Raw genomic sequence first — 17,662 nt, 5'->3', positions numbered from 1 at the left:
TCTTCCAAAAGGATTCCAGGGTTCGGTGATCTTTTCCTTTCTGTATTCAGGTAGCGAGGTTAACCCTTTTACCCCCAAAGGACGTACTGGTACGTTCCACAAAACTCATCCCTTTACCCCCATGGACGTACCGGTACGTCCTTGCAAAAAAAGGCTATAAAAATTATTTTTTTCATATTTTTAATAATTTTTTGAGAAAATTCAGGCATTTTCCAAGAGAATGAGACCAACCTGACCTCTCTATGACCAAAATTAAGGCTGTTAGAGCAATTTAAAAAATATATACTGTAAAATGTGCTGGGGAAAAAATAACCCCTTGGGGGTTAAGGGTTGGAAATTTCCAAAGAGCCCGGGGGTAAAAGGGTTAAATTGCAACGCGTTTCAAGAAAAAAAGGTACATCTGCTCATCATCAGGCTTGAAGAGGAACTGATCAGGATGCTGGTAAACCTGGAATTCAAATTAAAGTCTGTAATTAACCGAAAGATCTTGTACAGTGAACCCTCGCTACTTCGCGGTTCGACCATCGCGGATTCACCACTTCGCGGATTTTTTCCATAACCCATATATATACAGTAATATATATATATATATATATATATATATATATATATATATATATATATATATATGTATGCATGTATTTATGTATATATGTAGGTATGTATATGTGTATACATATAAATATATATATATATATATATACACACACACACACACATATATATATATATATATATATATATATATATATATATATATATATATATATCTATATATCTAAAGTAGGAAGATGTGATGTAGTTCTAAGGGAAAAGTATGGGAAATATGTCTGGGTAATAAGCAAAGCTCTACCTCCAGTTTGTTTCTACATTATGATCAGAGATAAATGTAAACAAAACATTGGTTGCCATTTTTTATCGTGCTTTTTAGCATGTTTGGGAAATGCATGATATAAAATCACCTTTAATATTTGTGCCTGTTTTAGTTTAGGGTACTGTAGCACATGCATTAAGTGTTCTGTACATTAAAGGATAGTTTGTTAACAGTACTACGTACAAGGGAAGGTTTTAAAAGTCTGAATATACATGTTGAATAAATAGGTAAATATGGTGTCACTACTTCGCGGATTTTCACCTATCGCGGCCGCGACTGGAACCTATCTACCGCGATAAACGAGGGTTCACTGTAATAGAAGTTTTATTCCAGCTGTGGCCAAGTTGTGGAAATATCTTCCTAATTGGGTAGTTTGAATCGGTGGTATTTCAAAAGTTCAAATTGGCAGCGTATGTTTTTATGTCAAGCAGGCTGACATATCTCTTTCAACAGTTTATATATATTATTTTAATGCTGTTATTATTCTTAAAAGTGTTTTATTTTAATCATTACTTCTCTTTTATTCTATTTATTTCCTTATTTCTTTTCCTCACTGGACTACTGTTCCTTGTTGGAGCCCTTGGGCTTATAGCATCCTGCTTTTCCAACTAGGGTTGTAGCTTAGGTAGTAATTATAATAATAACAATAATAGAGACTTACGTCACGAGATGGCTACTATTAGACATTTTTGGTAGATTCAAAATTTAGACTAAAAAAGTATAAGTGTTGTCAACATTACACACTGATGTTAGGTTCCACTAATATGGGAAGATTAAGAAAAACTTTTTTTTGTTTTTTACAGCAAAAACCAAGTGTTTCTGAGAAAAGTTGCATGGAAAAAAGTCAAGATTGCATAAATGAAAAAAAACTAAAGGATAATATTCAAAAGTAGTGATACGATACATATACTGTGTACTGTATAGCCTCACTATTTTTCTTACTAAATCCATTACAGCAGATTAGAGTAAAAGAAGTACAAACGACCTCAGTACAGTAGGGTCCCGAATTAAGCGTGTTCGAATTACACGATTCCCCTTTTCCGCGATCGCTATTTTTCAAAAATAAATTTTCTGTATCGGCGAGGCTGTTCAAAGTTCGCGAGTCAAGCACTACAAAATGTATCAAATCTATTGTCTTTTTAAGTATATTGGTAGCCCTAAATACGGTGATTTATAATAAATGTTACAAAACAATATCAACATTACATTTCATTAACATAATTTCATAATGAATAGCCTATTTAAGGATAAAATTCCACATCAACAATGAAATCAACTGTTAACTGTGCGAGTCCAGCTGACAAAATGTAAACAGAAATGTGGTTACGTTCTCGGCAATCTTTATCTTTCTCCAACCTTACGAAAATTGTAATGGTAGTGTTAATGATGGTATATTAAAGCATTATTTTTGTTTAGTACAGTATATTTAAAAGCCTTATTTTTCCCTCTGGGCGTTCAAGGTTTTCACGAGTAAACTGGGTTCGTTTATCGGCAGTGAATAGCCTAAACATCGGTAACGAGTCGTCAATATTTTGTCATATTTTAAACAGTATACATTTGATTTGCAAACATTGGTTTTGTAGAGTAGACGGTAAAATAAAATCGAGAGAGAGAGAGAGAGGGGGGATTTCTGCCATCAAATCTCTCTCTCTCTCTCTCTAGAGTTTATTTTACCGTCTACTCTACAAAACCAATGTTTGCAAATCAAATGTATACTGTTTAAAATATGACAAAATATTGACGACTCGTTACCGAAGTTTAGGCTTTTCACTGCCGATAAACGATAACAAACCCTTTAATGCAAACTAACTGTATCCTTTGATATTCCTCTATATTTATCACGAATTCCTTCTATACCTCCTCAGACACTCTTATTTCAAATATCTAAATTATTCTTATCACAACTAACACCATCTAGTCATTTTCATTCCATTATATCTATTATTCCTCTGGATCTTATTCCCTTTCCTTATTCTGTTTATTCGATGGGATTCGTTTTTCCCTTTACCGTCTTTCAGAATCTATTTTTAGCCACTGGCAACCAAATCCCCCCTTCCCCCGTCTCCTACCGTCTCCCCTGCGAGTCCACCCAGCCTATCTCATAACTCCCCCCACCTTCATCCTCCCCTGTTCTAGGTCTGTAACCTTCTGCGTCATAATATCTCTCTCTCTCTCTCTCTCTCTCTCTCTCTCTCTCTCTCTCTCTCTCTCTCTCTCTCTCTCTCTCTCTCGTTATACAATACTTACAAATAGATGAAAAAACCAAAATCGGTTTTCTTGAAGTGTCAATTAAATACAAAACGAAAAAATTATACCGTGTATACATCCATTTCAATCATAGCTTAAAATACGGTAACAGATTTCGTCCGCAAACCACTATTTTTTAGGAAACACCATTCTATTCCAGAAAATTTTTACTCTTTAAATGTCAATTGCGCTATAATAAAACATGAACTTATGTTGTTAAATTTCGGGTGTGTTTTAAAAATCGAGTATTGCTAACTTATTTTTGTTTTACTTTTGGCTGTGATCACATCAGCTGATGTCTAGCTTCCGCGCGAATACAATAACAAAGAATTGTTTACACCATTTCTTAACTTATTCAAACCATCTATACAGTTAATATTACATAAACACCAATGTGTTATAACCTATCATATTTATTGTTTAGTACTTTAAAACCATCTCTCTCTCTCTCTCTCTCTCTCTCTCTCTCTCTCTCTCTCATCGAACGTTATAGCGGTAACCTAATTGTTCGGTGACTTTAAAAATAGGCCTAGTACTTTCTTCTTTTACCTTTTGGCATATGGATCCATAATTGAGGTGGGTACAAGTTGACTTATAACTGAAGTTAGGAAAAGTATTTTGGATATGGAAAGGACAATTATCTTTCGTAACAGTTTAGAATTATCGTAAGTTATCACTCTGTCATTAGCGGCAGTTTGCTATTGTGGATTAAACGCATAAGGAAAAAAAAATTTCCAGCTTTGCTACGAATTTAGGAATTTATATGGATACGGTAAGTAAAATATTTGTAATAACATAATGTTTACTAAATGTTTGTAATATCATTAGTTATGACTTAGATCATGTGTGTTTAATGCATTCGTTTGTTTATTATGATCGAAGATGGAGCGTAAACAAATGGAAGGTTTCCGTTTCAGGCGGCATCATAAAGAAAAACATTTCATAAATGGCATTCATTTCATTTATTTGAAAGTTCTAATAAAAAATAATTAGATCATTGGTAATAACAAATTCAACATATAATCTATACTTGGTAAAATTGCTGTCAATTCAAAAACACAGATGTATAAATACGTCTGTTTCTTCGTTGTGATCAGAGATAAACGTAAACAAAACATTGGTTGTCGTTTTCTATTGTGCTTTTTAGCGTGTTTAGGAAACGCATGATATAAAATCGCCTTTATTTTGATAATTCTGGATTTTCAATCATACAACAAGCTAGTCTATAGAGTGATGGTTTTGCTATTCACCAGTTGTATTATACAATAGATATGACAAACATTAAAATTTGTCTGTATTTTGGGTTGTGTTATATCGGGAAATATATGGTGTTTACACCTATCCTGGTTGTAATTTTAACCATTTTTCAAGTTATTAGAACTTTAAAGTATATTAAATGTTTTATTTATTTACAAGAACAATTTGATATTATAAAGAAATACAGTATAGTACAAAGAAAGTATTGGAAATGGGTAGTAAACACATTTGAATAGGCAAATTGCTAGTTGCCATGGCCGCAATGGAATTATTTCTGTTAGTTGTGTGTTTCGAAATTCGCGATTTTCCATTTACACGAGGTCATTAATCGACCAAATTCTCGCATAATTCGGGACCCTACTGTACACTACTCATAATTTTGAGCTTAATTGTTTGTAAATAACAGCTGATATAGTTGGTCTACCTTCAAGTATAATTATCCCCTAGTAACATTTATAATATTCCATAGTCTGGGCCTAAACAAGCAGTAGTTTGGGGTTACCCATCAAGTGTCAAATTATACCTAACTTTTACCTATTATGATACTACACGGATTTAAAACTACCTGTGGAAGTAATATGACATAGCTCTCTAAGACTAAGGTAGAAAGAGCATAGGATGTACAGTACTGTAAACTACTTATATTTAGTAGAAAATTATGTACTGTATTTTTAACTATTTGTGTTTTGGCGAATATGGTCACTTGATTACCAATAAATGAATCAGAAGAAAAGGACCTAAGCAAAGAATCTTAAAGTAAAGACCAATAAAAACAGTCTAGGAGAGACACTTATATAGTTCTTACCTGGTATTTCAAGGTTACCGTACTGATATGCTTAGTAATAAAGCAAGCTATGAATGACGTCAAAACACCAAAACACATTAAATTTCTAATGAATTGTAATTCTGTTTTTTTGGAAAAGTACAATACAGTAATACCTTGAGATACGAGCGACCCAACATACGAGAAAATTGAGATACGAGGAGAGTTCCGAGCAAATTTCTATTATGAGATAAGAGGAAAAATTTGAGATACGAGGTACAGTAGTTCCCTATGAGGCCGCCAGGTGGCCGCGTGTGCGAGAGGCTGATCACGAGGACAGCATCACTCGGTCTTTCCCATCGGATCTCCGTCGCGTAAAGTTATCTCTGAGCAGCGGCCGTATTGTTTGCTTTTTTACGTGAATCAGTGCAGAATTAAGTGAATAAACAATGATTCCAAAGCAAGTGAGTGCAAATAAGGGTAGTGAGAAGAAAAATCGTATGGTGACAATGGAGATTAAACATGAAATAATCGCAAAACATGAGTGGCGTACGAGTGACTGAGCTGGCGCGCCATTACAAGAGGAGCACGCCAACTATATGTACCATCCTCAAGCAGGAGGAAGGTATAAAGAACACCAAGCCTTCCAAAGGAGTAACCATCCTTTCCAAGCTCCGTAGTGATATTCACGACAAGATGGAGAGGCTTCTTTTGATTTGGATAAAGGAGAAACAGTTGGCAGGAGATCGCATGAACGATTCTATCATATGCGAGAAGGCCAGTCGAATCTACGAGGACTTGAAAGGGAAGCAAGCAACCGAGAAAGGGGAGACTTCGATGCCAGCGGAAACCTTCAAAGCCAGTCGTGGCTGGCTGGATAATTTTAAGAAAAGGACTGGGATACACTCAGTTGGGAGGCATGGGGAAGCAGCAAGTTCGGGCGCGAAAACCGCGGCGGACTTCGTCACAACCTTTGCCTCGGTTATTGCCCAACATTGCTTCATCCCCCAACAAGTCTTCAACTGCGATGAAACTGGCCTTTTCTGGAAGAAGATAACCAGGAGGACTTTCATCACGACAGAGGAGAAGAGACTACTGGGCCATAAACCCATGAAGAACTGGTTAACTCTAGCCTTGTGTGCCAATGCCAGCGGTGACTGTAAGGTCAACCCCCTGCTGGTGTACCACTCGGAAAACCCACGTGCTTTCAAGAGCCAAAGGATCTTGAAAGAGAAACTGCAAGTGATGTGGCGCGCTAACGCTAAGGCTTGGGTTACCCGGCATTTCTTCACAGAATGGGTTAATCAGTGTTTTGGTCCGGCAGTAAAAAAATACTTGCTGAGAAAAACCTGCCATTGAAATGTCTCTTGGTCCTCGACAATGGCCCTGGTCACCCTCCTGGTCTCTAAGAAGACATTCTTGATGAATTCCAGTTCACCAAGGTCCTTTTATCTCCCGCTCAACACCACGCCACTCCTCCAGCCCATGGACCAACAAATTATTTCCAACTTTAAAAAACTGAACACGAAGCATTTGTTCAAGAAATGCTTCGATAACAGACAACACCAATCTCACCCTTCAGGAATTTTGGGAAGAACATTTCAACCTCGTCCATTGTTTGAAAATTATAGACGATGCATGGCAGGGTGTCGCAAGACGAACTCTTAATTCCGCGTGGAAGAAATTGTGGCCAGCTTCCGTCGCTGAGAGGGACTTTGAAGGGTTCGATACAACAGACCCTGATGACCCCGAACCTGTTGTGATGGATGAAATCGTGTCTCTTGGAAAGTCCATGGGGCGAGGTAGACGAGGAAGACGTGAACGACCTTGTCGAGGAGCATCTGGAAGAGCTTACGACACAGGAATTGATCGAGCTCCAGGAGATGACACATTCCGAGGTGTTGCAGGAGCTCTGTAGCGAGGAGGTGGTGGAAGACGAGGGCCGCCTTTCTACGGCAGAAATCAAAGACATGTTAGCTAAGTGGCAGGAGTTTTCTAATCTAATTTTATGGAAGAGAGTCACCCAGACAAGTTGGCGAGGGGTCGTGCGTTAGACTTGTGTGACGACACTTGCGTGCGTCATTTTCGCAACATATTGAAGGGGAGACAAAAACAAACATCCCTAGATAGGTTCCTTTTAAAAAGGCCGTCAAAAAGTGCAGGTGAGAGGCAAAAAGAGCCAAGCTGGAAGAAGAAAAGTAAAAAAAAATGAAAATGAAAACAAAATGTAGAATTAAATTTAGTGTAATGTAATTAACATTTTATTTTTAAGTGTGTGTACAGTAAGCTAATTTCATTTAAGTTAAATTTAAAGTTGAATTTAAAAATAAGGTTATGTTACGTAGTGTTACAAAAGTGTTACGTAGTGTAACAAAAGTGTGGCGTACCGAACGTGTTGCCGTCAAGTCTCTTTTCCTCCTCCTCCTAAGCACACACCGCCATTAGCCGCTACCATCTTCCTCGAAGGTAAGAACTCCATAATAATGTTACATTTCATAACCAGTTGTATAGCCTTTGTTATTTTGTCAGCGTAGGATGCTGATTACAACAATTATAAACATATTTTTCCTCTGTAATATACTATTTTTAGGTATTTTTTCAGGGGATGGGAACGGATTAATTTGTTTTCAGTTATTTTATATGGGAAAAAATCATCTGAGATACGAGGAAATTGAAACACGAGCTCGGTCACGGAACGGATTAAACTCGTACCTCAAGGGATTACTGTACATGAAAACAATAGTAATTTAAAAGCAAAAATTATTATTTCAGAAAATATACAGGGTTTTCCAATTGCTATATGTTGGAAATATTAATGGGCCACATTTAATTGAACTGGCAATTTTACAGGCCACCGGCACAATTATTGCAGATGCTGTGCAGCTCTTTCCTCTGTTTAGTATTATACATATTGGTCTCATTTTAAATGATATTTCATCTACATTAACAGTACAGTCCTTTGGAATAAATGTTGACGACCTTCACTGCTTAGATAAAACCAAATATTGTAAAGATACTAAAATACTTTTCAAAGCTTCTTGGCTACAATTTTATCACTTGTAAAGGATCAATTGATTACTTTTCTTAGGTTATCATAACTGGATATTGAAAATATTCCAGAGAATTGTTGCACATCGTGCAGCCAAAGAATCTTCTAAACCCTAAAAGAGTTACAGATAATGTTTAAATTATCGTAGGTGAGCTTTCAAACATGCAGCCTCAAGACTATACAAGCTGCCAATAAACATCTGAAAGACTAAAGATATTAAGACTTTCAAGAAGAAACTAGAGTCTTTCTTGTTTAACAAGTGCTTCGATAATGTGGATTCGACAATAGACACAAAATGCGCTGTGATACTCTAAATACCTAAGAATTTATATGACCCAACAGATCTTGTAGGTCCTTTAAGAGACAGGGTTCCCTTGTGTGATAGGACCAGGAAAACAAAGTAAAGTAAAGTAAATAATTATTGCAATATCCCTACTATAGAACCAACACAGCATTACCTATTTTGCTTACTGAATTCATTACAGCAGATTAGAGTAGAATAAGTACAAAATATCTCAGTAAACTACTCATAATTTTGAGCTTAATAGTTTGTAAATAACAGCTGATATAGCTGGTCTACCTTCAAGTATAATTATACTATAGTAACATTTATAATACATACATATACCCAGGCACTTCCCCCAATTTTGGGGGGTAGCCGACATCAACAAATGAAACAAAAACAAAAAAGGGGACCTCTACTCTCTACGTTCCTCCAGCCTAACAAGGGACCCAACCGAGTTCAGCTGGTACTGTGGCCGCGGGGGCATATAAAAGTTAGAATAGCGCCAACGTTATCCCTGCGTGTCGTAAGAGGCGACTTAAAGGGACGGGAAGAGGGGGCTGGGAACCCCCTCTCCTGTATCTACATCCTGTGAGACAACATTTATAATATTCCAAGCTAAATAACCAAGATGAAATATTACATAGCTTGGGCAGTCTGAACCAGACGAACGCTTTGCTCGCTTCTTCCCCTTCAGGGCGTGTGGCTGCCACAGCACCGGGGACCACGACCTAAACTCGGAACACGGGGATGACTGTGAACAGTCATGCCCTCACCGAGAACCAGAGAGGAGTGAGCATCAACAGGAATAAACCAGTCGCAATGTCCTTCCTTACCCCCGAGAAAACACAAACTTAGGATTTTTTTAAGAAAGGTTTCATAGATAAGAAATAAATTTCTATTAATCATAGAGTTTTACCTCATAATTCATTTATTTTGCATCCATTACATTCAATGTATACTTTATTTTATTCATTTATATAACATTCATATAAATATACTTTTATTCCAGACGTTAATCGGGACAGGTCTGTAAGAGTCGAGTTCGACTCATTGGGCTGGATAATCTCCTCCTTTGAATAATAATAATCTTGCTTCCACTCCTGACAACCCTTCACTTCCTTCAAAAGAGAAAGAAAATTACAAAGATTTTTCCCAGCGTCTGCACCTCCATACTAGATTGATGCCAAAACAAAAGTGGAGAGTTTCTGACTGAAATGAGGACGAGGGCACCAGCCCCTCAACCTCGTCAGTTGAATAACTGTTCGTTATCCATCTCCAACGACCGATTCCAGCTCACGCTGAAACGATATCCCTAATTGAAACAGTAACAATTTGGATGATGCATAATAACATTTCATTAATGGTGCATCGGTATGTGTGTACTTGATGTGGCTGAAGGCATAAGTGAGGAGACTTGACAGATAAGGGGGCAGGGCTCTTCACCCAGCCTCCCAATCGTAACTTAACTGCTTGGTAAAACAATTTAACAGACACCCAGCTTGCGCTGAAAACAACCCCTACCGTAAGGACATTAGTTTGTATTTCGTGTGTGAATTATTGCCATCGTCGGAGACCACATCTTAAATTAAATTCATTAGACAAGTAAGATTATCTCCCCTAAAACAAAGTCCTAAATTATCACAAGAGGCTAATGATTCCGAAAAGTCATCTGAGAAACGCTTGACCAACTGAACTAAAACATTAGTGGTTAACCTACTTAATCAGACTTCTTTCTCTAGGAAGGTCATTGGGATTTGAACAATAAATAACAGTGCAAGCTTGCTTGCCTATCACCACCTTTCTCCAAATTCTAAATCAAAACATTAGATTATTTTGATTTCCATTTATTAGAAGCAGACTCAAACCAAGACACAGCATATTAAGCTAAACGAATTAACATTTGAACTGTTATTCAATTGAAAACACAAAAAATACCGGACTCCCGATCGGTTTCATCCTCTGGCTCTGGTTCATGAGTTTCATTCACTGAAACATTAAATAACTTTGATTTCCATTTATTAAAAGTAGATTCAAACCTAGACACAGCATATTAAGCTAAACGAATTAACATTAGAACTATTATTCAATTGAAAAAACAAAAAATACCGGACTCCCGATCAGTTTCATCCTCTGGCTCTGGTTCATGAGTTTCATTCGCTGTAATACACTGTTCTTGAGTTCCAGTAATCCTAAGTTATATACATTTGCACCTGACTAACATTTGAAGTACAGTAGTACTACCAGCCCAAGCACATTGGTACGATCATCATGAGAGCCGATGGGAGTCGAATTTGACTTACTTCATTCATTAGCCAGAACTGAAAGCATGAACAGGGTCCTTCCTTTCTCCAACTTACCTTTATTTGATAATAAGAGACGAGGTGGGAGCATACTGGCATCTGGGGGAATGTACATATATGAAACATCCTGAACAAGAGAATTTCAGTAGGTCAATCAACATGTCATTAAAGCTTATACCAGACGTCAGAACTTGTCGAGATGCGTCCGTAGGTACGACTGGGTCTCGAGATTGTCAGGGAAGTCTTGGACGTGCATCAGGGCGGAATTCCCCCACTGCCTGAACAAAATATTGCATGTTTGCCTTACACGATCACATCGGACGAATGCCAAACCTGAAATATTTGAGATGGCGGTACAGTCTTGTCAACAACAACAAAGGGAGGCAAAGACCCGTTACCAACCCTGGCAATAAATTTATCTTGAGACAATGAGAAAGCATAAAAACTAATTCATATTATAAAAGAATTCACATTCACCCCAACTGAAAAACTATTAATATCAGGTACTTTTAACTGTGATTAAAATTAAACAATGATGTATTAACATTTTCCAGTAAATGTGAAGACAAGCTAGCACTACTACTGCCAAAAGATGGCACTGAAATATTGCCATCGTAGGAAACCAAATCCTAAATTGAGTTCACTTGACAAGTAAGATGATCTCCCATCCAAAGTTCTAAATCATCACAAGAGGATAATGATTCCAATAAGTCATCTAAGAAACGCTTGACCGACTGAACCCAAACATTAGTGGTTAACCTACTTAATCAGATTTCCTTCTCGTGGTAGGTCACTGGGAATTGAACAATAACATTGCAAGCTTGCTCGCCTATCACCAATTTTCTCCAAATTCTAAATCAAAACTTTAGATAATTTTGATTTCCATTTATAAGAAGCAGACTCAAACCTAGACACAGCATATTAAGCTAAATGAATTAACATTTGAACTATTATTCAATTGAAAACACAAAAAATACCGGACTCCCGATCAGTATCATCCTCTGGCTCTGGTTCATGAGTTTCATTCGTTGAAATACACTGTTCTTGAGTTCCAGTAATTCTAAGTTATATACATTTGCACCTGGCTAACATTTGAAGTACAGTAGTACTACCAGCCCATGCACATTGGTATGATCCTCATGATAGCCGATGTGAGTTGAATTCGAACTTCATTCATTAACCAGAACTGAAAGCATGAACAGGGTCCTTCCTTTCTCCAACTTACCTTTATTTGATGATAAGAGACGAGGTGGGAGCATACTGGCCTCTGGGGGAATGTACATATATGAAACATCCTGAACAAGAGAATTTCAGTAGGTCAATCAACAAGTCCTTAAAGATCATACTAGACGTCAGGACTTGTCGAGATGTGTCCGTATGTACGACTGGATCTCGAGACTGTGAAGAAGTCTTGGACGTGCATCTGGGCGGAATTCCCCCACTGCCTGAACTAAAAAATTCATGTTTGCCTTACACGATCACATCGGACGAATGCCAAACCTGAAATATTTGAGATGGCGGTACAGTCTTGTCAACAATAACAAAGGAAGGCAAAGACCCGTTACCAACCCTGGCAATAAATCTATCTTGAGACAATGAGAGAGCATATAAAGAAATTCATATTACAAAAGAATTCACATTCCCCCAAACTGAAAAACTACTAATATCAGGTGCTTTTAACTGTGATAAAAATGAAACAATGAAGTATTAAGCCTTATACCCCCAGGGTATTTGGAAATTTCCAACCCTTAACCCCCAAGGGTTATTTTTTTTCAAGAACATTTTGCAGTATATATTTTTTAAATTGCTCTAACAGCCTTAATTTTCATCATAGAAAGGTCAGGTTGGTCTCATTCTCTTGGAAAATGCCTGAAGTTTCTAAAAAAATTATCAAAAATATGCAAGAAAAAAAAAAAAAAAAAAAATGACAAATTCGAAGATAATTTGTATTTTTCCTAACCATACAAACCTTAGCTATTTACAAAGGGTTATTACTTTTAGCGTAGCTGAAATGGCGAGCCATTAGAATTTAACGAGGGTGTATTACCCCCGCGCTAGTTAGCGGGGGGAAGGGGAGTGGTAGCTAGCTACCCCTCCTCCCCCTCACACACAGGTGAATACTCACTTTCACTTAGAGGTAGGACTTGTCTTGGGGGACAGGGCTGGCGGGCAAATATGTGTAAATAGCTAAGGTTTGTATGGTTAGGAAAAATACAAATTATCTTCGAATTTGTCATTTGTTCCGTAACCGAAATACAAACCACGCTATTTACAAAGGGTGACTTATCCCTTAGGAAGGGTGGAAAGTCCCCAGCCATACTGGCTTTGGCTTTACCCGGGGACTCAGAATCCGAGTGAGTCGCACTCGAGAAAAGGAGTCCCTGCACCTCACAAGTTCCTTGCACCGCAAGGAACCATGTGGCCTACGTAAGCTTGTGTGTGAAGGAAGAAGTGTGACCCGTCCTAGGCAGTTGACCTGGAGTTCCAGGAGGAACTCTGGGTTAGGACGTTCCCAATACCACCTCGTCAGGGTATGGGGGACGCGACAGTATTGACTCAATACTCGGAACACAAGGAAGCATGGTTTACCTGCAGAGGTTCGAGGTCAGCTATGCAGAGACCAGGATGCTGCTTCCCCGTAGAGGGGATGATGAAGAAAGAAGTAAGGGCCAGACATACTTCTTTCATTCATGCAGACTAAAACCTGATAACAATGCCCTCAACCTTCTGCTACCTGTCCAAAAAGGAGCCTGAGGTTAGACCAGCTGTTGTGTAGCCACCACAGAGCGATAGAAAACGTATCGAGACTCCTGTGGGTCACGCCCTGCAGGAAGCGGGCTGCGAAGGTCATCAGACGCTTCCAGACTCCAGCTTGTAGCACCTGCGTCACAGAGTAGTATTACTCGAAGGCGAGGGACGTTGCGATGTATCCAACATCGTGCTGTAGGGCGACGTGACGGGGGAGGGTCTGAAGACAGGTCGAGATGAATGTCCTTGAGTCCGGGCTGAAGAGGTATACTGGTGACTCTCCCCCCATGTCCTCCTTGTGTTCCCAAATCGGCTGCAACTGAGGCCAAACTGCAGCTGTTCCCAGCGCTAACCTCTCGATTCCTGTACTGGCAAGAAAGAGAAGGTCTTGGGACATCAGACACAGAATGGAGACTCAAAATCTTGAATGAATCGGACCGAAGGGTCGGGACCCTCAGATTCTGAGTCTAGCCAACAACTCAGGAGCGAGCCTGAATGTTGCCTTCCCCTCTTCCTTAGAAAGGGGGGGGAGTAGTAAGAGACCAAGAAGATTGCTTACACACTGGCCGTGGCCAGAGTGAGCAGAAGACCCAAGGCGGAATACAATCCGAGGCCTGTCATAAAAGGGTCTTGAGAAGATCTCTTAAAGGACTAAAAGTCCGAGCCATGCTCCAAGTTGGAGGTCTTCCTCCGACTAGGGCAGGGACGATCGTAGCTTCGCATGAGCGAGGATAGATCCAGCGGGCAGGAAAAAGTTATTCCTTTAAGCCTGAAGGTCAGGGAAAGGCTGAGCGACAGGCTTCATTGCCAAGAGCGGAAAGGAGTTTCCTCCCGCCGAAAGGCAATAAGACCGTTATTGCTGGAGAAGAGGCCTCACGGGAAGAGGTATATCTCCCACGGCACCAACCACCTTAGACTCTTCACTTTGCCTGGGAGACCCCTGTGGATGACTATCGCAGATGACGCGACCTCCGTACCGCGACTGTAGCGGGTTGTCTCTTCTAGAGGAGGAAGCGTAGTGTCTCCAGGCATGAAGCCGAAGCGACGTCCCGGTTCGGGAGAGATGTCGCAGTGTGGTTGCTTGAGTAGTCTGCGCCGTGGGAGAAGCTCTCCCGGGAGTTCCGTCAGGGGAAGCAGAGGGTCCAGAAACCGTTCTGCGCATAGTCCCAGTGGAGCTCTCCCATTGAAAGGTTGACAGACAACCTGGTTTTGTTGAGACCCATTGTCCGCAGACAAAAAGGAGGGAAGACGCAGGCGTCGAAGTTGTCCCACCATCACCGGAATGCATCTTGCCAGAGTCTCGGGGTCTGAGACTGGGGGGAAAACTAGCGGAAGCTTGAGGTTCCAAGCTGTCGCGATCAGGTCCCCCAGACCAGCACTTGCTGGTTACCCAAGGTCAAAGACCCTTAGGTACACTCTCTCTATGAGGCTCTGCTCGGATAGTCTGAGAGAAACATTCCCCTGCCTGGAATGAGAGAGCCGATGGTGGAATTGAGAGAATCTCAATCATCCCGGTATCTCTACTGCAAGATGTGAAGGTGTGAAAATGCGTCCCCTGCTGGTTAGCATGAAGTCGACACGCAACGGGGCGACTTGGCAGGAGCGGTAGGATCTGAAGAGGGGCCAGACTAAGGCCCTTAAGCCTGCCTGAATGATGGAGAGGTATCCTTCAGGTCTTGACCATAGGCCTGGACCGGAACATGCCCCCCCCCCCTTTCCTTTGACGAGTCCGAGAACCGCATCAAGAATGTGGGGAAAGGACGAGAATATCCACTACCATCAAGAGGCTCCATAGGTCAACACCCATTGCAGGTTTAATAGTTCCGCTGGTCCCATAGGGCCAGGGAGTCCGGTTAAACATTGCCTGAAGCCACCGGAACTTGGATCGCCCCACATGGAACTTATCCTGAGGCGACCGTTCGGACTATAAACGGGTCAATGAGGAAAGAAGAACTAGGAAACGTTCCAAGGTAGGGCTGAAAACTCTGCTTGACTGAGAACAGGTACTGCGACTCTCCTCAGTCTTGCCACAGTCAACCGAAAGGAAGGCTCGGAGGATGTGGTAACAGAATCTGGCGTCCCCAGGTGGTCACCCATCCGAGTACCGACGTTGCTTAACCTCGCTGGACGGACGAGAAGCGGGGTTTCCAACGTGGTAAGGCGGTTGACTCAATATCATGGCCAGATACTCCAGATGTTGAGGCAGAGGAAGAGAAGGCTCCAAGCAAAATACCATGAGCCCACACTCATGGTCAGCATTCGGAAGCTTTTCCCGGCGCTGAAGAAGGTCGAAACCCGAGCCTACCGGAGTTGACCAGCCCTCCAAACAGCAGAGGAGGCGGAAGTCTGCACCTGAGCGGCCAAGAGGAAGGCAGGGAGAGTTCTCTGGGGAAACAAACCTGCTATGCCACGGCGGGATAGCCACACTGCGTCATAAGCAGGAATACTTGCAGTTTAGGCTGAATTCGACGAGCACCCTGGAAGATGGATGGAATGGAAACTGAAAGTACCCGTCCTTCCGATCCAGGGTTAAAGGAGTCCTGTCGCCTCGTTACCAGTCTGATCGATTCTGCTGGTCTACGCTGGCCAAAGTTTGTTCGACAAACTTGATCAGGGCTGAGAGGTCGACTATGGACATCCCCTCTCAGATCCTTCCTTACAAGAAAGGATCGACTGAGGGGGCCGGGGGTGAAGCCGTCGATGATCCTAAGGAAGACCTTCGCCTAAGGTATGGATCATTCTGCCCAACCGGGCAACTCTGCTGATGCTATGGCATAGAGGTTCAGAGACACTGAATTCGCTGACAGAGACGGCAGGCGCGATATCCTTGGCTACTCACAGAGATTGTGCGGGAATGGGCATCGGGAAGCTGTCATTCGGATGAGTAACCTTAAGCATCCTCCCAGCGAAAAAACCTGCAATCCTAGAGTTCGTGAACTCCTTTTAGGACTATGCCCCCCCGGGGGAGTCTCCCGTGCCATCTGTTCCTGACAGGAGGAAACTGCAATTGGACACCTTGTCCCAGTTGTCGTAGCCGATAACTTAGGCCGACGTGGTTGAAAGAAAAGGGAGCTGGAGCCCTGCAGAGTCTGGAAGAAAGCGCCTTGGAGGAGTGAAACCGGAAGTCGATTTACTCCGCACAGCAGATGTTTAAGTCTCTGTCCTTGGGCAAAGACAAAACTCTTCTCAAGGATGGAAGGGTGTCTGAGGTCGTTGACCTCCACAGATGAGACACCCGAAGGAAGCCTTCAGTCAGTGCGTCCAGATGGTACAACATCGAGCTTGTCCGCAAGTAGATACTTAACGACGAAAGGCCAAGGTGCCTGAGCTCGAGAGGAGTTAAGTACCCTTGATCTTCCTGTAGCTTCCTTGAACCAAACCTCGGGCCATAACCGAGGAGGGAAAGAACCTGGTAAGCTCCCAGAGGAAGAGGTAAGCAGTCACCCCTTGTCCGATGGAGAAATCTTCAACGGAAAGCCCCCCCGCCAAAAATCCTTCCAGGGCGGGAGAAGGAGAGAGTACTCGTGCAGGAGAGGGGACCCTCGAGACCGACCTCTTGGGAACCAACTTCGCCCTGGGGGAAGTCACCACGAAGTCCACTCCTCTCTTTCTCTTCAGCGTAGGAGAGACAGCCTCTGGTTTGTTACCCTGGCCGGTGAGTGCTGGTTTCATAACCCTCATTAACGCCCGTGCCAGCGGATCAAACCATGTCTGCTGCTCCAAGGACACAGAGTCCGAAATCCTCGCTAAGGTGAAAGGGATCGGGCGATCCTTTGGAGAGGACACGACGGTTCCTGCCTGAAAAGAAGGTGGGAAGAATGCTGTACTGACCTGTCTTCGTCCTGCACTACCAACCTGTGCTTGGACGGAGGTGATCCCGAGTGCCGCCTAGGAGGACGCGTCCCTGCTGCTACCACCGGCTGTGGAATTCGCCGCGAACTATGGTCGCGCGAGGGCGAACGGTCGCGCAAAGGCGAATGGTCGCGCGGGCGCACAGGCGAGTGGTCGCGCGGGCGCGCAGGCGAGCGGTCGCGAGGGCGCGCAGGCGAGCGATCGCGCGGGCGCGCAGGCGAGCGATCGCGCGGGCGCGCAGGCGAGCGATCGCGCGGGCGCGCAGGCGAATGGGCGTGACGGCGAG

At 41.9% G+C, this 17,662-nt stretch overlaps 1 long non-coding RNA gene across 1 annotated transcript in view; it reads right to left on the bottom strand.

Moving 5' to 3' along the window:
- LOC137650656 (uncharacterized) overlaps window positions 1–17,662 on the bottom strand; it is a 42,725-nt gene that overhangs the window by 7,804 nt on the left and 17,259 nt on the right. The window contains exons 4-5 of the long non-coding RNA XR_011046026.1: window positions 12,002–12,276; window positions 10,834–11,109 (exon numbers count right to left, since the gene is read on the bottom strand). This is a non-coding gene — a long non-coding RNA (uncharacterized lncRNA). The remainder of the gene's footprint in view (window positions 1–10,833; window positions 11,110–12,001; window positions 12,277–17,662) is intronic.

This window comes from Palaemon carinicauda, chromosome 12 (genome assembly GCF_036898095.1).
Source record: "Palaemon carinicauda isolate YSFRI2023 chromosome 12, ASM3689809v2, whole genome shotgun sequence".
Classification (NCBI taxonomy): Eukaryota; Metazoa; Arthropoda; class Malacostraca; order Decapoda; family Palaemonidae; genus Palaemon; species Palaemon carinicauda.
This window is presented reverse-complemented; position numbering and strand designations above follow the sequence as displayed.